This window comes from Oncorhynchus keta, unplaced genomic scaffold, assembly GCF_023373465.1.
Source record: "Oncorhynchus keta strain PuntledgeMale-10-30-2019 unplaced genomic scaffold, Oket_V2 Un_contig_9580_pilon_pilon, whole genome shotgun sequence".
NCBI lineage: Eukaryota > Metazoa > Chordata > Actinopteri > Salmoniformes > Salmonidae > Oncorhynchus > Oncorhynchus keta.
The window spans coordinates 13,184-30,283 of record NW_026290602.1 but is presented as its reverse complement, the minus strand read 5'-3'; the positions used below and the strand labels follow the sequence as shown (position 1 = coordinate 30,283).

The 17,100-nt window shown below is 45.6% G+C and overlaps 1 protein-coding gene and 1 long non-coding RNA gene across 2 annotated transcripts in view; both read right to left on the bottom strand.

The window, feature by feature from the left end:
* The window catches only part of abhd17c (abhydrolase domain containing 17C, depalmitoylase), a 34,621-nt gene that overhangs the window by 7,433 nt on the left and 10,088 nt on the right, over positions 1-17,100 (bottom strand).
* LOC127927139 (uncharacterized) lies at positions 1,545-5,045 on the bottom strand. Its single transcript, XR_008126360.1, has 6 exons — positions 4,366-5,045; positions 3,758-3,839; positions 2,499-2,744; positions 2,417-2,457; positions 2,048-2,170; positions 1,545-1,721 (listed from the first exon to the last, which is right to left on the bottom strand). It is a non-coding gene; the product is annotated as an uncharacterized LOC127927139 (long non-coding RNA).

Genomic DNA, 17,100 nt, shown 5'->3' with positions numbered 1-17,100 from the left:
GAGAAATACAGAGAGACGATAGTAGTGGACAAGGAGATGGAAGTGGGTGAAAAAAAAGAGAAAAGAAACAAAATAAGGTTAATAGATCAGACCCAGGCTACCACCGTCGTCATCCTCCTAGGAGATATCTGACCCAGACTACCACCGTCGTCATCCTCCTAGGAGATATCTGACCCAGACTACCACCGTCGTCATCCTCCTAGGAGATATCTGACCCAGACTACCACCGTCGTCATCCTCCTAGGAGATATCTGACCCAGACTACCACCGTCATCATCCTCCTAGGAGATATCTGACCCAGACTACCACCGTCATCATCCTCCTAGGAGATATCTGACCCAGACTACCACCGTCAACATCCTCCTAGGAGATATCTGACCCAGACTACCACCGTCATCATCCTCCTAGGAGATATCTGACCCAGACTACCACCGTCATCATCCTCCTAGGAGATATCTGACCCAGACTACCACCGTCATCATCCTCCTAGGAGATATCTGACCCAGACTACCACCGTCATCATCCTCCTAGGAGATATCTGACCCAGACTACCACCGTCATCATCCTCCTAGGAGATATCTGACCCAGACTACCACCGTCATCATCCTCCTAGGAGATATCTGACCCAGACTACCACCGTCATCATCCTCCTAGGAGATATCTGACCCAGACTACCACCGTCATCATCCTCCTAGGAGATATCTGACCCAGACTACCACCGTCATCATCCTCCTAGGAGATATCTGACCCAGACTACCACCGTCGTCATCCTCCTAGGAGATATCTGACCCAGACTACCACCGTCGTCATCCTCCTAGGAGATATCTGACCCAGACTACCACCGTCGTCATCCTCCTAGGAGATATCTGACCCAGATTACCACCGTCATCATCCTCCTCGGAGATATCGGACCCATACTACCACCATCATCATCCTCCTAGGAGATATCTGACCCAGACTACCACCATCATCATCCTCCTCTGAGATATCTGACCCAGACTACCACCATCATCATCCTCCTAGGAGATATCTGACCCAGATTACCACCGTCATCATCCTCCTCGGAGATATCGGACCCATACTACCACCATCATCATCCTCCTAGGAGATATCTGACCCAGACTACCACCATCATCATCCTCCTCTGAGATATCTGACCCAGACTACCACCGTCATCATCCTCCTCGGAGATATCGGACCCATACTACCACCATACATCTGATCCTCACTCCTAGGAGATATCTGACCCAGACTACCACCATCATCATCCTCCTCTGAGATATCTGACCCAGACTACATCACTGTACAACAAGGCGACAATACCTCCTATCTAACAATCACTGTACAACAAGACGATAGCTCCTCCTATCTAACATCACTGCACAACAAGGAGACGATAACTCCTCCCATCTAACATCACTGCACAACAAGGAGACAATACCTCCTATCTAACATCACTGTACAACGAGACGATAGCTCCTCCTATCTAACATCACTGTACAAGAAGGAGACGATACCTCCTCCAAACTAACATCACTGTACAACAAGGAGACGATACCTCCTCCAAACTAACATCACTGTACAACAAGAGACGATACCTCCTCCAAACTAACATCACTGTACAACAAGGAGACGATAACTCCTCCCAACTAACATCACTGTACAACAAGGAGACGATACCTCCTCCAAACTAACATCACTGTACAACAAGGAGACGATACCTCCTCCAAACTAACATCACTGCACAACAAGGAGACGATAACTCCTCCCATCTAACATCACTGCACAACAAGGAGAGACGATACCTCCTCCATCTAACATCACTGTACAACAAGAGACGATACCTCCTCCTATCTAACATCACTGCACAACAAGGAGACGATAACTCCTCCCATTTAACATCACTGCACAACAAGGAGACGATACCTCCTCCTAACTAACATCACTGTACAACAAGGAGACGATACCTCCTCCTATCTAACAATCACTGTACAACGAGACGATAGCTCCTCCTATCTAACATCACTGCACAACAAGGAGACGATACCTCCTCCAAACTAACATCACTGTACAACAAGGAGACGATACCTCCTCCTAACTAACATCACTGTACAACAAGGAGACGATAACTCCTCCCATCTAACATCACTGCACAACAAGGAGACGATACCTCCTCCTATCTAACATCACTGCACAACAAGCAGACGATATCTCCTCCTAACTAACATCACTGTACAACAAGGAGACGATAACTCCTCCCATCTAACATCACTGTACAACAAGGAGACGATACCTCCTCCTATCTAACATCACTGTACAACAAGGAGACGATACCTCCTCCTATCTAACATCACTGTACAACAAGGAGACGATACCTCCTCCTAACTAACATCACTGCACAACAAGGAGACGATACCTCCTCCTATCTAACATCACTGCACAACAAGGAGACGATACCTCCTCCCATCTAACATCACTGTACAACAAGGAGACGATACCTCCTCCTATCTAACATCACTGCACAACAAGGAGACGATACCTCCTCCTATCTAACATCACTGTACAACAAGGAGACGATACCTCCTCCTATCTAACATCACTGTACAACAAGGAGACGATACCTCCTCCTATCTAACATCACTGCACAACAAGGAGACGATACCTCCTCCTATCTAACATCACTGTACAACAAGGAGACGATACCTCCTCCTATCTAACATCACTGCACAACAAGGAGACGATACCTCCTCCTATCTAACATCACTGTACAACAAGGAGACGATACCTCCTCCTATCTAACATCACTGTACAACAAGGAGACGATACCTCCTCCTATCTAACATCACTGCACAACAAGGAGATGATACCTCCTCCTATCTAACATCACTGCACAACAAGGAGATGATACCTCCTCCTATCTAACATCACTGTACAACAAGGAGACGATACGTCCTCCTATCTAACATCACTGTACAACAAGGAGACGATACCTCCTCCTATCTAACATCACTGCACAACAAGGAGATGATACCTCCTCCTATCTAACATCACTGTACAACGAGATGATACCTCCTCCTATCTAACATCACTGCACAACAAGGAGACGATACCTCCTCCTATCTAACATCACTGTACAACAAGGAGACGATACCTCCTCCTATCTAACATCACTGTACAACAAGGAGACGATACCTCCTCCTATCTAACATCACTGTACAACAAGGAGACGATACCTCCTCCTATCTAACATCACTGTACAACAAGGAGATGATACCTCCTCCTATCTAACATCACTGTACAACGAGATGATACCTCCTCCTATCTAACATCACTGTACAACAAGGAGACAATACCTCCTCCTATCTAACATCACTGTACAACGAGATGATACCTCCTCCTATCTAACATCACTGTACAACGAGATGATACCTCCTCCTATCTAACATCACTGCACAACAAGGAGACGATACCTCCTCCTATCTAACATCACTGTACAACAAGGAGACGATACCTCCTCCTATCTAACATCACTGTACAACAAGGAGACGATACCTCCTCCTATCTAACATCACTGTACAACAAGGAGACGATACCTCCTCCTATCTAACATCACTGCACAACAAGGAGACGATACCTCCTCCTATCTAACATCACTGTACAACAAGGAGACGATACCTCCTCCTATCTAACATCACTGTACAACAAGGAGACGATACCTCCTCCTATCTAACATCACTGCACAACAAGGAGACAATACGTCCTCCTATCTAACATCACTGTACAACAAGGAGATGATACCTCCTCCTATCTAACATCACTGCACAACAAGGAGACGATACCTCCTATCTAACATCACTGCACAACAAGGAGACGATACCTCCTCCTATCTAACATCACTGCACAACAAGGAGACGATACCCTCCTATCTAACATCACTGTACAACAAGGAGACGATACCTCCTCCTATCTAACATCACTGCACAACAAGGAGACGATACCTCCTATCTAACATCACTGCACAACAAGGAGACGATGCCTCCTATCTAACATCACTGTACAACAAGGAGACGATACCTCCTATCTAACATCACTGCACAACAAGGAGACGATACCTCCTATCTAACATCACTGTACAACAAGGAGACGATACCTCCTATCTAACATCACTGTACAACAAGGAGACGATACGCCTCCTATCTAACATCACTGTACAACAAGGAGACAATACGATCTAACATCACTGCACAACAAGGAGACCTATCTAACATCACTGTACAACGAGATGATACCTCCTCCTATCTAACATCACTGTACAACGAGATGATACCTCCTCCTATCTAACATCACTGTACAACGAGATGATACCTCCTCCTATCTAACATCACTGCACAACAAGGAGACAATACGTCCTCCTATCTAACATCACTGTACAACGAGATGATACCTCCTCCTATCTAACATCACTGCACAACAAGGAGACAATACGTCCTCCTAACTAACATCACTGTACAAGAAGGAGACAATATCTCCTATCTAACCCAACATGACATCACTGTACAACAACACACCATAACAGAAAGTTTACAATGTAATATGTAAACAATGCAATATAATAATACATGCCATTTAGCAGAGGCTTTTAGCCCGACGCGACTTAAGTCATGCTGGCATACATTTTATGTATGGATGGTCTCAGGAATTGAACCCACTATCTTGCAGTAACAAGCACCAGGCTCTGCCAATTGAGCTACAGAGGATGTCATGAATAAGCTTCTAGAGACTGTAATTCTTATTTACCAAACACTGATATACTTAACCCTTAATCAAATCCGACTGACATTAAACATCTACTCTTATCAGCACATCAGTTAGAGTTGAGATGAGTTTACACAGTGAAAGGAGAGCTGTGTAGTTCAATTCAGACTTGTGTACAGAGCTATATATATATATATATATATACACACACTGTATGTAGCTACGCTACGTTGCTATATAGCTTAGTCTCTAGGCTCGTAGTGGGAGGCAGCAGGCCGAATAGGGGAGGATCATTTGTCACTTTAAAGCCTGGCTGCCAGTGCTGAGGCCGGGCAGCTGTCTGCCTGGCACACTGACACACACACACTTCAGGCATCAGTTCTGCCCTATAAAAACTCAAGCTAGAGCATTGAGATAAAAATAAGGGATGGATGGGTGGAGGACAGAGGTAGCGAGAGGACAGCCCTACATTTCATTCTCCCACCCTCCTCCTCCACTCTTGGCAGGCTTTCCCATGGCGAGAGCAAACCTCAGGGAACCCGATCTTCGGGCGCTGTGTGTCAGGTATGCGGTGAAGTGTGCCGACAAAATGGAAACACATTTGATACGTGACCTAAAGGCTGGGCCTCACAAAGGTTTCGAAAGGCTAGTCCCCTTTGATGGCGAAAGTTGCCGAGGAGACAAAACAGCTGCGAACCCCGTGTGTGTGTGTGTGTGTGTGTGTGTGTGTGTGTGTGTGTGTGTGTGTGTGTGTGTGTGTGTGTGTGTGTGTGTGTGTGTGTGTGTGTGTGTGTGTGTGTGTGTGTGTGTGTGTGTGTGTGTGTGTGTGTGTGTGTGTGTGTGTGTGTGTGTGTGTGTGTGTGTGTGTGTGTGTGTGTGTGTGTGTGTGTGTGTGTACAAAGGCAGGCAAGGCAGAGAGGAAGGGAGTGCTGTACATCGTGTTCCCTGAGACTGCCCTCAACGTCACGTTCTGCTTTGTTGGGCCTTTTAGAATGAACTCTGAGAACTCCAAGAAAGTGTGGAATGCATGAGGGTGAATCAAATGCTTACACAACTCACCACAAGCTAAGATGTAACACGCAACACGCCGTACAGTTAGGCATGGCTAAATATGTGGAAGGTGAGCAGGTGCATGTAAATTTACCAATGAAATTACACTGTAGACTTAGGCCCAGCTAAGGAGGCGGAGGGTTGAAGGAGGTGTGCGATTGGGTGTGTGTGCCAGGGTTTCCGTTAGCCAGTAAATGCTGGCTTTTGGACCCAACAAAATGAATGAAAAGCCGACAAAGTCAGCCAAAATGTTGCCGGCCCAATGCCTAATGCTTTTTATTAATTGATAGAAATGCCAGTCGACGTGCTCTAATGTCAAAGGCAAATAAACTGCATGGGTTAATGAATCCTCAGGCTGCTGGGAAATTCACGTGTGTTTCTATTTTCACTCACGCAAAAGATGTGAGGTTCCCATAAGGGACCAGCTATGTACACCCAGACTGGGCAACATTTGCCCAGATCAGAGGTTGACCGATTAATCGGAATGGACGATTATTTAGGGAAGATTTCAAGTTTTTCATAACAATCGGAAATCTGTATTTTTGGACACTTTTTTTTTTACATCTTTATTTCATCTTTATTTAACTAGGCAAGTCAGTTAAGAACACATTCTTATTTTCAATGACGGCCTAGGAACGGTGGGTTAATAACTGCCTCGTTCAGGGGCAGAACGACAAATTTTCACCGTGTCAGCCCGCGGGATCCAATCTTGCAACCCTACAGTTAACTAGTCCAACGCTATAACCACCTGCCTCTCGTTGCACTCCACGAGGAGACTGCCTATTACGCGAACGCAGTAAGCCAAGGTATGTTGCTAGATAGCATTAAACGTATCTTATAAAAAACTATCAATCATAATCACTAGTTAACTACACATGGTTGATGATATTACTAGATATTATCTAGCGTGTCCTACATTGCATATAATCTGACTGAGCGGTGGTAGGCAGCGGCAGGCTCGTAAGCATTCATTCAAACAGCACTTTGGTGCGTTTTGCCAGCAGCTCTTTGTTGTGCGCCAAGCATTGCGTTGTTTATGACTTCAAGCCTATCAACTCCCGAGATGAGGCTGGTGTAACCGAAGTGAAATGGCTAGCTAGTTAGCGGGGTGCACGATAATAGCGTTTCAAACGTCACTTGCTCTGACACTGAGTGTGGTTGTTCCCCTTGCTCTGCATGGATAACGCTGCCGAGGTGGGCGTTGTCGTTGTGTTCCTGGTTCGAGCCCAGGGAGGAGCGAGGAGAGGGACAGAAGCTATACTGTTACACTGGCAATACTAAAGTGCCTATAAGAACATCCAATAGTCAAAGGTATATGAAATACAAATGGTATAGAGGGAAATAGTCCTATAATTCCTCTAATAACTACAACCTAAAACTTCTTACCTGGGAATATTGAAGACTCGTGTTAAAAGTAACCACCAGCTTTCATGTTCTCATGTTTCTTCTCCAACACTTTGTTTTTGCATTATTTAAACCAAATTGAACATGTATCATTTATTTGATGCTAAATTGATTTTATTGATGTATTATATGAAGTTAAAATAAGTATTAATTCAGTATTGTTGTAATTGTCATTATAACAAATTAAAAATGTATTAAATAAAAAAAAATGTAAAGGCAGATTAATCGGTATCAGCTTTTTGGTCCTCAATATAATCGGTATCTGCGTTGAAAAATCATAATCGGTCAACCTCTAGCCCAGATTCTGTTGATTATGCCCGTTTCACTGAGCCCGAGTGGGGATTCTTTCTCCAAAACAGAGTAAAGATGGCTTCCAGAGCGCTCCTTCTCGAAGACACAGTAGCGAGGCCGATGGCTTCCAGATCGCTCCTTCTCAAAGACACAGTAACGAGGCCGATGGCTTCCAGATCGCTCCTTCTCAAAGACACAGTAACGAGGCCGATGGCTTCCAAATCGCTCCTTCTCGAAGACACAGTAACGAGGCCGATGGCTTCCAGGTCGCTCCTTCTCAAAGACACAGTAACGAGGCCGATGGCTTTCAGATCGCTCCTTCTCGAAGACACAGAAACGAGGCCGATGGCTTCCAGGTCGCTCCTTCTCGAAGACACAGTAACGAGGCCGATATGGCTTCCAGGTCGCTCCTTCTCGAAGACACTGTAACGAGGCCGATGGCTTCCAGATCGCTCCTTCTCGAAGACACAGTAACGAGGCCGATGGCTTCCAGGTCGCTCCTTCTCGAAGACACAGTAACGAGGCCGATGGCTTCCAGATCGCTCCTTCTCGAAGACACAGTAACGAGGCCGATGGCTTCAGATGGAAGACACAGTAACGAGGCCGATGGCTTCAGATCGCTCCTTCTCGAAAACACAGTAACGAGGCCGATGGCTTCCAGACACAGTCGCTCCTTCTCGCTCCTTCTCGAAGACACAGTAACGAGGCCGATGGCTTCCAGATCGCTCCTTCTCGAAGACACAGTAACGAGGCCGATGGCTTCAGACGCTCCTTCTCGAAGACACAGTAACGAGGCCGATGGCTTCCAGGTCGCTCCTTCTCGAAGACACAGTAACGAGGCCGATGGCTTCAGATCGCTCCTTCTCGAAGACACAGCGAGGCTGATGCACATTAAGCTGCTCCAAGGAGTTGGACAGTTTGGACTTCCAACAGCAGCGGCTCACTTTGAGCAGGAAAAGGTCCGCTGCAGACACAAAGTAAATTAGAGGCAAATTGTGTTATTCAGGCCTGGTCCCAGCAGTTCTGATGCTGCCCTAGACCAGACCAACATTTGCCGGCCGTGTCATGTATAGTATAAAGATTTGGAATGGATTGATATAGTAGAGTCATGTGGATCATGTGTAATTGGTGCATTTCAGATGAGCTTATTCAGTAGCACTTGGAAACTAAACATCTTTGCCATCTATTCACGTCGGATAATTCCAATGTTGCAATCACTAGGCAGCCAACTGCCTACAGTAGGAAACTGAGCCGGTATCAATAAGATACCTATATTACAGGACACGAGTCACGGCCCCACGATCGTTCAAATTACCATGTGTGTTTGAGAGAGGCAGCTAGAGAGAGCAAGAAGGTGAGTGAGGAAAATAGTGTAACCAAGAAATAAACACAGAAACAGAGGAGTGAGTGAACAACATGCTCCTCGCTTTTCAGCCGGTCAGCCAAGAAAGCTTTCATAACAAGATCCCGAGCCAAATCTAACGGTTCCATCCAGGAGGAACAGCTGATGGTTTTGGCCTTAAGAGGCAAGCTGCAGTAGCTACAAAAAATGTGACTTATAAATATGGACTTAATAATATGGACCCACTGATTCTTAAAGAATATAATGTAGAAATGCCTCAGGAGCTTAGTTCAACTGTCCTACCCCATCAGAACCCAAAATAAGCGTTATTCCAATGTTTGTAAACAAAATGTAAAAACGAAAAAACTGTATAACCTTAAAACATGGTTAAAACTATTATTTTAATATCATGGATGGTCAGTCCTTGCATCCATAGTGCCGTCTATGAATTTGAGAGTGGTTCCATTTCCCTCAGCTTTTTAGCAAACGCTTTGTTATCGTTTCAACTGCTGATTGACGCTTTAAGTTTGATGCAGGCATTTACTAACCAGGGATGTTAAAAGGATGAGAAGTCCACTTCCCTTTTCATTTCCCCTGCTAAGGCATCACAGGCTGGACATCTTTGTTTGCAGACACAGCTGTTATTGTAGTCCCAAAGGCTCAATTCTCCCAGTTCTGGAGAAAGCAACAAGGTGTACAGGATTTTAGTTCGAGCCCAGTATTAACATACCATATCAGACGCCATTCTAACACCAATGTAGTGAATATTCAAGCCTAGTTGAATGAGGTATATTAGAACCAGGTTAGAAGAAAATAAAAAATGCCTGGAAACAAACCATGGTCTCCAACATGAGGAATAACGACCCCTGACCTGAGTAAAGGTCAGGCATTGAGATAAACAGGTCAAAAAGTCACTGAGACACCAAGTTGTGATTTCAGACGTGGAATTTAAAAAGACATCCACTGCCAAAGTATCACTGGAAAAAGGGCTGTTCGCTCGAGAGAAAAAAATGGACAGGAAATGGAATTGCGTTTAAACTGGACAAAAACAAGAACATTCTCTTATTCCAAGCTAATCAGGGAATTGATCATAACCCACCGCTTGGAGAAGCAGTGACATGTGGAGTGAGGGAAAATAAAGTGTTCAGTGAAAACACTTGTCCAAACACCAGAGGCACTGAATGGAAGGAAAGCTACAGACAGAGAACTACTAGAGAGGAAGAGAGATATTCAAAAGAGGAGTCAAGCCCAGTGCAGATGCCATGTTTCCATAAACAAATATCCATTGGTGAGATTCAATGGAAAAATGGGGCTCGAACGATAGGGCAACCTTGACATCCAGGCCAGCACTGAATTGACCTCAAGAAAGTCCACTACATAACAAACCAACAAACTGTAGCCCAATATATATGCTAGGTCTGCATTCCCCCGTACACGTCATACTTTTTACCATAAATGGTGAGAGAGAAAGAGTTAGGCTGAGAGAGAGCAGAGCAAGAATGAAAGCAGTTGTCCTGGGAAACCATGTCAAGTCAATAAATTGCAAAGTGCTCGCTCAAAAAGTCCTTATAACAGTAGACTAATCATCATAACATGCCAAATATACAGACTTCAAATCAACCTTAACCTTGAAGTCAAAAAGCCAGCACCGAGTTGAACTCGAGCATTCACTAGAACCAGAAGAAGAGTGAGTTAACAGGTAGCAGAAATAATGAAAGCAAGCCCTAAGTGCCTTGGACATGAACTAAAAGAGTGTTTTGTGTCGCGAGAGAAGGGTGTTCGCGAGATAAAGCGCCTTATATACAGTAGTCTTAGTTTTGTGAAACGGCTCATGGGAGCCAAAACAAACATTTCCAGATGTTTTCAGGCAGAAACTTGACCCTCCGGTTACCAATTTTTACAGTTTACCCTGAAAACACCCCAGCTCTGAGGTGAATTAAATACTCAGACTGGACTTGAAACATCACAAAACCAAACTTGTGGAAATACGACTGCAAATACCAACTCACCCATACTAGTGAATTTCTTTGGTGTTTTCTATCACAATACATCATATGTTTAATTGGAAGAATCGTTTGTTAGAAGAAGGTGGAGTTGAGCACTTTTGTTTGAAGAGAGGATCTTATTGGTTGTTATTCAGAGCATCCTGCCTAAGAATTTAGAAAATTCCAGGCGTGCGTCTCAAGTAGTTTCCTCCCGTTTTCTCGTCTCCTTGCCTTCATTTGTACTCATGCGAATTCCAAGTAGACACTACCAACAATACTTTCAACCTTCAAATTGTCAGATGAAGGAGAAGACGAGGAGAGGAAGCCACTTTATTTAAACCATGATGCAGCCTACAGTATGTGCAAATGTGTTAAGAGAACATTTCCAAGGATGTAAGCTCCGTGGAGAGGACAAAGGGGCAAGGGCCTCGGGTATTCGTCGGTACAGACAATTTAATTTGAACTTCTGATGACATTTAGCGAGACCTAGCCTTGGCATTCTACAAGCCCATTTGCCGCTCTCAATGCATTAATAATGAATGTGAGATTTTACTTTTTTAATTTCCTACCATTTTGTCCTTTCCTGTATATTGGCTGTTTTTGTTTTCTTTATGTTGTCGTAATTGAGTTATTTGATTCTTTACAATAGTTATTCTCTGTATCTGAGTTTTAGCAACGTTTCAGCCCATTGCCCTGTGTTCTCATCGAGCTTCTCATCTTATGCACCAATTGTCATTCATTGTCCCCATGTCTTATTTAAGACTAATAAATAGCAGGTTATCACATGCTGGGTTAAAGATGCTCATTAACAACTTGTTAAACAGCATGAGTAGTATTCTCTTATGAGGACAGAGGAGGTTCACAACTGGTCAGGTCATATGTCCATGGATGCCTGAGGCACTGGGATGGACAGCCTGAGGAGAGGTGAGAGATGTGCATCAGTGGGAGGCACAGGAGTGTGAGGTCTTTACTCATGTCATGATTCAAACGTTTCACTGGAAAACAGCCTGGCAGAGACCACCTAGACAGATCTGACAACTGGTCACAGGCTGTGGAGAGTGCACAGAAATGAGGCACAAAGGCCCATCAACATCTAGGCTCAAACCATACGCAACTGGTCAACTCCACCCCCGTGGGGCGGAAGGGTGCTGCGTTGAAACTGATACTCCACCCCCGTGGGGCGGAAGGGTGCTGCGTTGAAACTGATACTCCACCGCCATGGGGCGGAAGGGTGCTGCGTTGAAACTGATACTCCACCACCGTGGGGCAGAAGGGTGCTGCGTTGAAACTGATACTCCACCCCCGTGGGGCAGAAGGGTGCTGCGTTGAAACTGATACTCCACCCCCGTGGGGCAGAAGGGTGCTGCGTTGAAACTGATACTCCACCCCCGTGGGGCAGAAGGGTGCTGCGTTGAAACTGATACTCCACCCCCGTGGGGCAGAAGGGTGCTGCGTTGAAACTGATATTCCACCCCCGTGGGGCAGAAGGGTGCTGCGTTGAAACTGACACTCCACCCCCGTGGGGCGGAAGGGTGCTGCGTTGAAACTGATACTCCACCCCCGTGGGGCAGAAGGGTGCTGCGTTGAAACTGATACTCCACCCCCGTGGGGCGGAAGGGTGCTGCGTTGAAACTGATACTCCACCCCCGTGGGGTGGAAGGGTGCTGCGTTGAAACTGATACTCCACCCCCATGGGGCAGAAGGGTTCTGCGTTGAAACTGATACTCCACCCCCGTGGGGCGGAAGGGTGCTGCGTTGAAGCTGATACTCCACCCCCGTGGGGCAGAAGGGTGCTGTGTTGAAGCTGATACTCCACCCCCGTGGGGCAGAAGGGTGCTGCGTTGAAGCTGATACTCCACCCCCGTGGGGCGGAAGGGTGCTGCGTTGAAGCTGATACTCCACCCCCGTGGGGCGGAAGGGTGCTGCGTTGAAACTGATACTCCACCCCCGTGGGGCAGAAGGGTGCTGCGTTGAAACTGATACTCCACCCCCGTGGGGCGGAAGGGTGCTGCGTTGAAACTGACACTCCACCCCCGTGGGGCGGAAGGGTGCTGCGTTGAAACTGATACTCCACCCCCGTGGGGCGGAAGGGTGCTGCGTTGAAACTGATACTCCACCCCCGTGGGGCAGAAGGGTGCTGCGTTGAAACTGATACTCCACCCCCGTGGGGCGGAAAGGTGCTGCATGGTATAGAGGATTTCAGAGTTTCGTCTTTTCAAAGGATATCTTTAAGCTTGGCCCTGGAGTTTTCCCATGTCAGGTCACATGGTCTAATAGCCTACAGCCTACTAATACTAATAGCCTACAGCATTACCATCAACTGTAACCCAGCCTCTCTTTAGCTTGGCCTGTACTCTACTGTCCAGACTAGAATCTGCTTCTCCCACAGAGCACCAGCCATAGCTATGAGGCTAGCCAGACCACGCCACAGTAGGAAGGGAACAGGGAAGAGACAGGATGAGCATCCTGAGGGAGCATCCTGGTGCTTCACCCACATTGTAACCATTTGGCCTGTTGACACTATTTGCCTGAAAACAAAAAGGGGCATGGTGTTAAGCCTTAACGCTTGTAGAAAAGGAGCATTAAAAAGCACATCCCCTCTGGAGGATGGAACAACTGGTGTCGGGCTATGCTCTGTCTAGTCCTTAGTCCCTGGAGCACTAAGAGACCATGATGCACCACTGAGGGCTTCTGAGAAGACACTGCCAACATGACAGTGAGTGTTTGATTTTGTCCCAAATCCCCATAACATGTCGACAGCTGTGGAGGATTAGAAACTGGGCACAACTTATATTCCAGACCCCTTTTCTAAATAGTTTTCAATTATTTTGCCGTAATGACTTAATCCCATCGTGGATATGGTTCAATGTTAACATGCTTTATGGGTGGGGAAAAGGGTCAAATTAATTCAGCGGGATTGATAAAGCTAAGCCTCCCACCAATGAATAATTTAGTGCAATGTTATTAGCTGCACGTAAACAGACGTGCAGCATGGGGCTAAGCCTAAATGATGGGGCTGTGTGAGAACTAATGAGCGACATTAGCATACACTAGCTTGTTTATTGATGTGCATGTTAAGAAAGGAGGGTTCCTCCACAAACCAGTTGTGACACTGGAGCTGGTGTAGAGAAGATGTGCATGGCCAGGTAAGGTTGTGACTAGAGCTGGTGTAGAGAAGATGTGCATGGCCAGGTGAAGTTGTGACTAGAACTGGTGTAGAGAAGATGTGCATGGCCAGGTGAAGTTGTGACTAGAGCTGGTGTAGAGAAGACGTGCATGGCCAGGTGAAGTTGTGACTAGAGCTGGTGTAGAGAAGATGTGCATGGCCAGGTGAAGTTGTGACTAGAGCTGGTGTAGAGAAGATGTGCATGGCCAGGTGAAGTTGTGACTAGAGCTGGTGTAGAGAAGATGTGCATGGCCAGTTGAAGTTGTGACTAGAGCTGGTGTAGAGAAGATGTGCATGGCCAGGTGAGGTTGTGACTAGAGCTGGTGTAGAGAAGATGTGCATGGCCAGTTGAAGTTGTGACTAGAGCTGGTGTAGAGAAGTTGTGCATGGCCAGGTGAAGTTGTGACTAGAGCTGGTATAGAGAAGATGTGCATGGCCAGGTGAAGTTGTGACTAGAGCTGGTGTAGAGAAGATGTACATGGCCAGGTGAAGTTGTGACTAGAGCTGGTGTAGAGAAGTTGTGCATGGCAACAATAACATGGCACGACCATCTTGGAAACGTTGAGCAGGCAAGGAGACAAACCTATTTGGAATGAAATGCAGCCGGTGTGTTACTAGGCAGGGTATGGCATCCACAGGACTTTATATTACTGTACCCGAGGGCAGATTAATGCAGAGGGTGACCTCATTTATAAAGCAGCTCCTGTGATAATCCGGAGAAACATATCACACCTGCCTGCAGAGCATTACCAAGGCCAGGGAGGTTGAGGTAGCCCATCTTGTGCTAGCTAGGTAGCCAGTCTAAATCAGAAGGCGTAAATTAGTTTACAAGTCTGAAATGGCACCTCATTTCCTATAGTGCACTCCTTTGGGCAGAGCGCCAAGTGACTCAGGCCAACACAGAACTAGTGTACTTGCTCAGGGTTTCTCAAACTCTGCCCCCCCGGGCACGTTTTGAGTTTTGCCCTACCACTATACAGCTGAATCAAATAATCAAAGCTTGATGAGTTGGTGCTTTCTTATCAGTACTTTTAATGCACCGAGTAACCTGCATGTTCAGCTGCATGTTCAGAAGGCCTACATAAGGTTGGATTTGAATTGATTCTACAGGTAGGGTATTATAACAGACCAACTCATTTCTGGAAGCTTGGGGATATTGTGCCTGGCCATTCCCTAGCATTCAACCATCTCCTCTAAATGGGGAGGTAATCTTGTCTCAGGGCATAGGGGAAACCACACTTCATCTATGCCGGGGCACGCCTCCACTCCCGCCAGCGTTACCCCGGCAACAGTGAGGGATGGCAGAGAAAGACAAGTAGTAATAAAATAATGAAACCAATAAAGGAGGGTTTTTCTGCTTTCTTTTCATTGTCCTCTGATAGCAATGACATTCGAGGAATCTGTCCCTTAACGTTGCGACTGCCCTTACCGGTGTTGAAAATAACCGTATAATGCACGAGGACGGAGGCCTACACATGCCTATTCAAACAACTGACATGACATTAATATGAATGTAGCTTGGAGAGAATATCCCGGTGAGCGATGCAAGGTGAGCAGCATCAGGCTCGTCTCACAACACAATGGCGACCTGTCATTCAGGGTAGGTTGTGCAGAAAATACATGGGGGGCTTGCCGGTTATTTTGGCAATACGCGTCACATACAGTGGGGCAAAAAAGTATTTAGTCAGCCACCAATTGTGCAAGTTCTCCCACTTAAAAAATGAGGCCTGTAATTTTCATCATAGGTACACTTCAACTATGAAAATCACATTGTAGGATTTTTAATGAATTTATTTGCAAATTATGGTGGAAATAAGTATTTAGTCACCTACAAACAAGCAAGATTTCTGGCTCTCACAGACCTGTAACTTCTTCTTTAAGAGGCTCCTCTGTCCTCCACTCGTTACCTGTATTAATGGTGCCTGTTTGAACTTGTTATCAGTATAAAAGTCCACAACCTCCACTATGAATGAATAATAGTGTTGTTTGACGTGACAAGGGATGAAGAAGCCATGGAGGCGTTCATAGAATTAGGAATTACAATACTAATAGATTCTCAATGGAGGCGTTCATAGAATTAGGAATTACAATACTAATAGATTCTCAATGGAGGCGTTCATAGAATTAGGAATTACAATACTAATAGATTCTCAATGGAGGCGTTCGTAGAATTAGGAATTACAATACTAATAGATTCTCAATGGAGGCGTTCATAGAATTAGGAATTACAATACTAATAGATTCTCAATGGAGGCGTTCATAGAATTAGGAATTACAATACTAATAGATTCTCAATGGAGGCGTTCATAGAATTAGGAATTACAATACTAACAACTGCAGTCCTTGAGTGACAGGGGGCGGGGTTGGTGAGAGGGAGCGAGACAACTCAAGTAGTGGAGTAAACTATAAAAACTAAGTGGCGTATCACATTTAACAAACCAAACACTGAAATACCGTTATAGAAAATAAAGTAAATACCCAAACCGGTCCGTGCATATCAATAGCGGTATACCGTCCAGCCCTAGTATATTGGTCCTAACCTAGGCCTAGCCTATATAATAGTGCCAACTAACTGCATGGCATACTTCAAGGCAGGGTTTCTGAACTACACCTTCTGGTTTTTCCCCCTAACACGACACAGCTGATTCAAATAGTCAAAGCTTGATGAGTTGGTTATTTGAATCAGCTGTGTAGTGCAGGGGCAAAAACCAAAACGTGCCCCCTGCTTCAAGGGATAGGCCTACTTCACCATCCACCCCTGTATAAAAGAATGAGATACCTTCACGTATACCTACAAAACAGTCTCAAGTCAAACAGTGGAAAAGATGGGCACCATTTAATGAAATGGAATAATATGGTCCCACTGACAATCTTTCCAATTCAAATGGGACTGAGGCCTGCGGTTTTCTCTGAACGCATATAGTGGGATCGACACAACAGCCCCCTTTAAGTCTAAAACCTGCAGACAGTGATATTTTGGGTTAACAATCCCTTTAAATCAACGGCATCCGAGGGATGTGAAGTCAGTGAGTTACAGGCAGGGTGGTTGGGAGATATGGGCTCCCAACCACCCTGCCTGTATATACCACTCAACAGGAATGAGACCA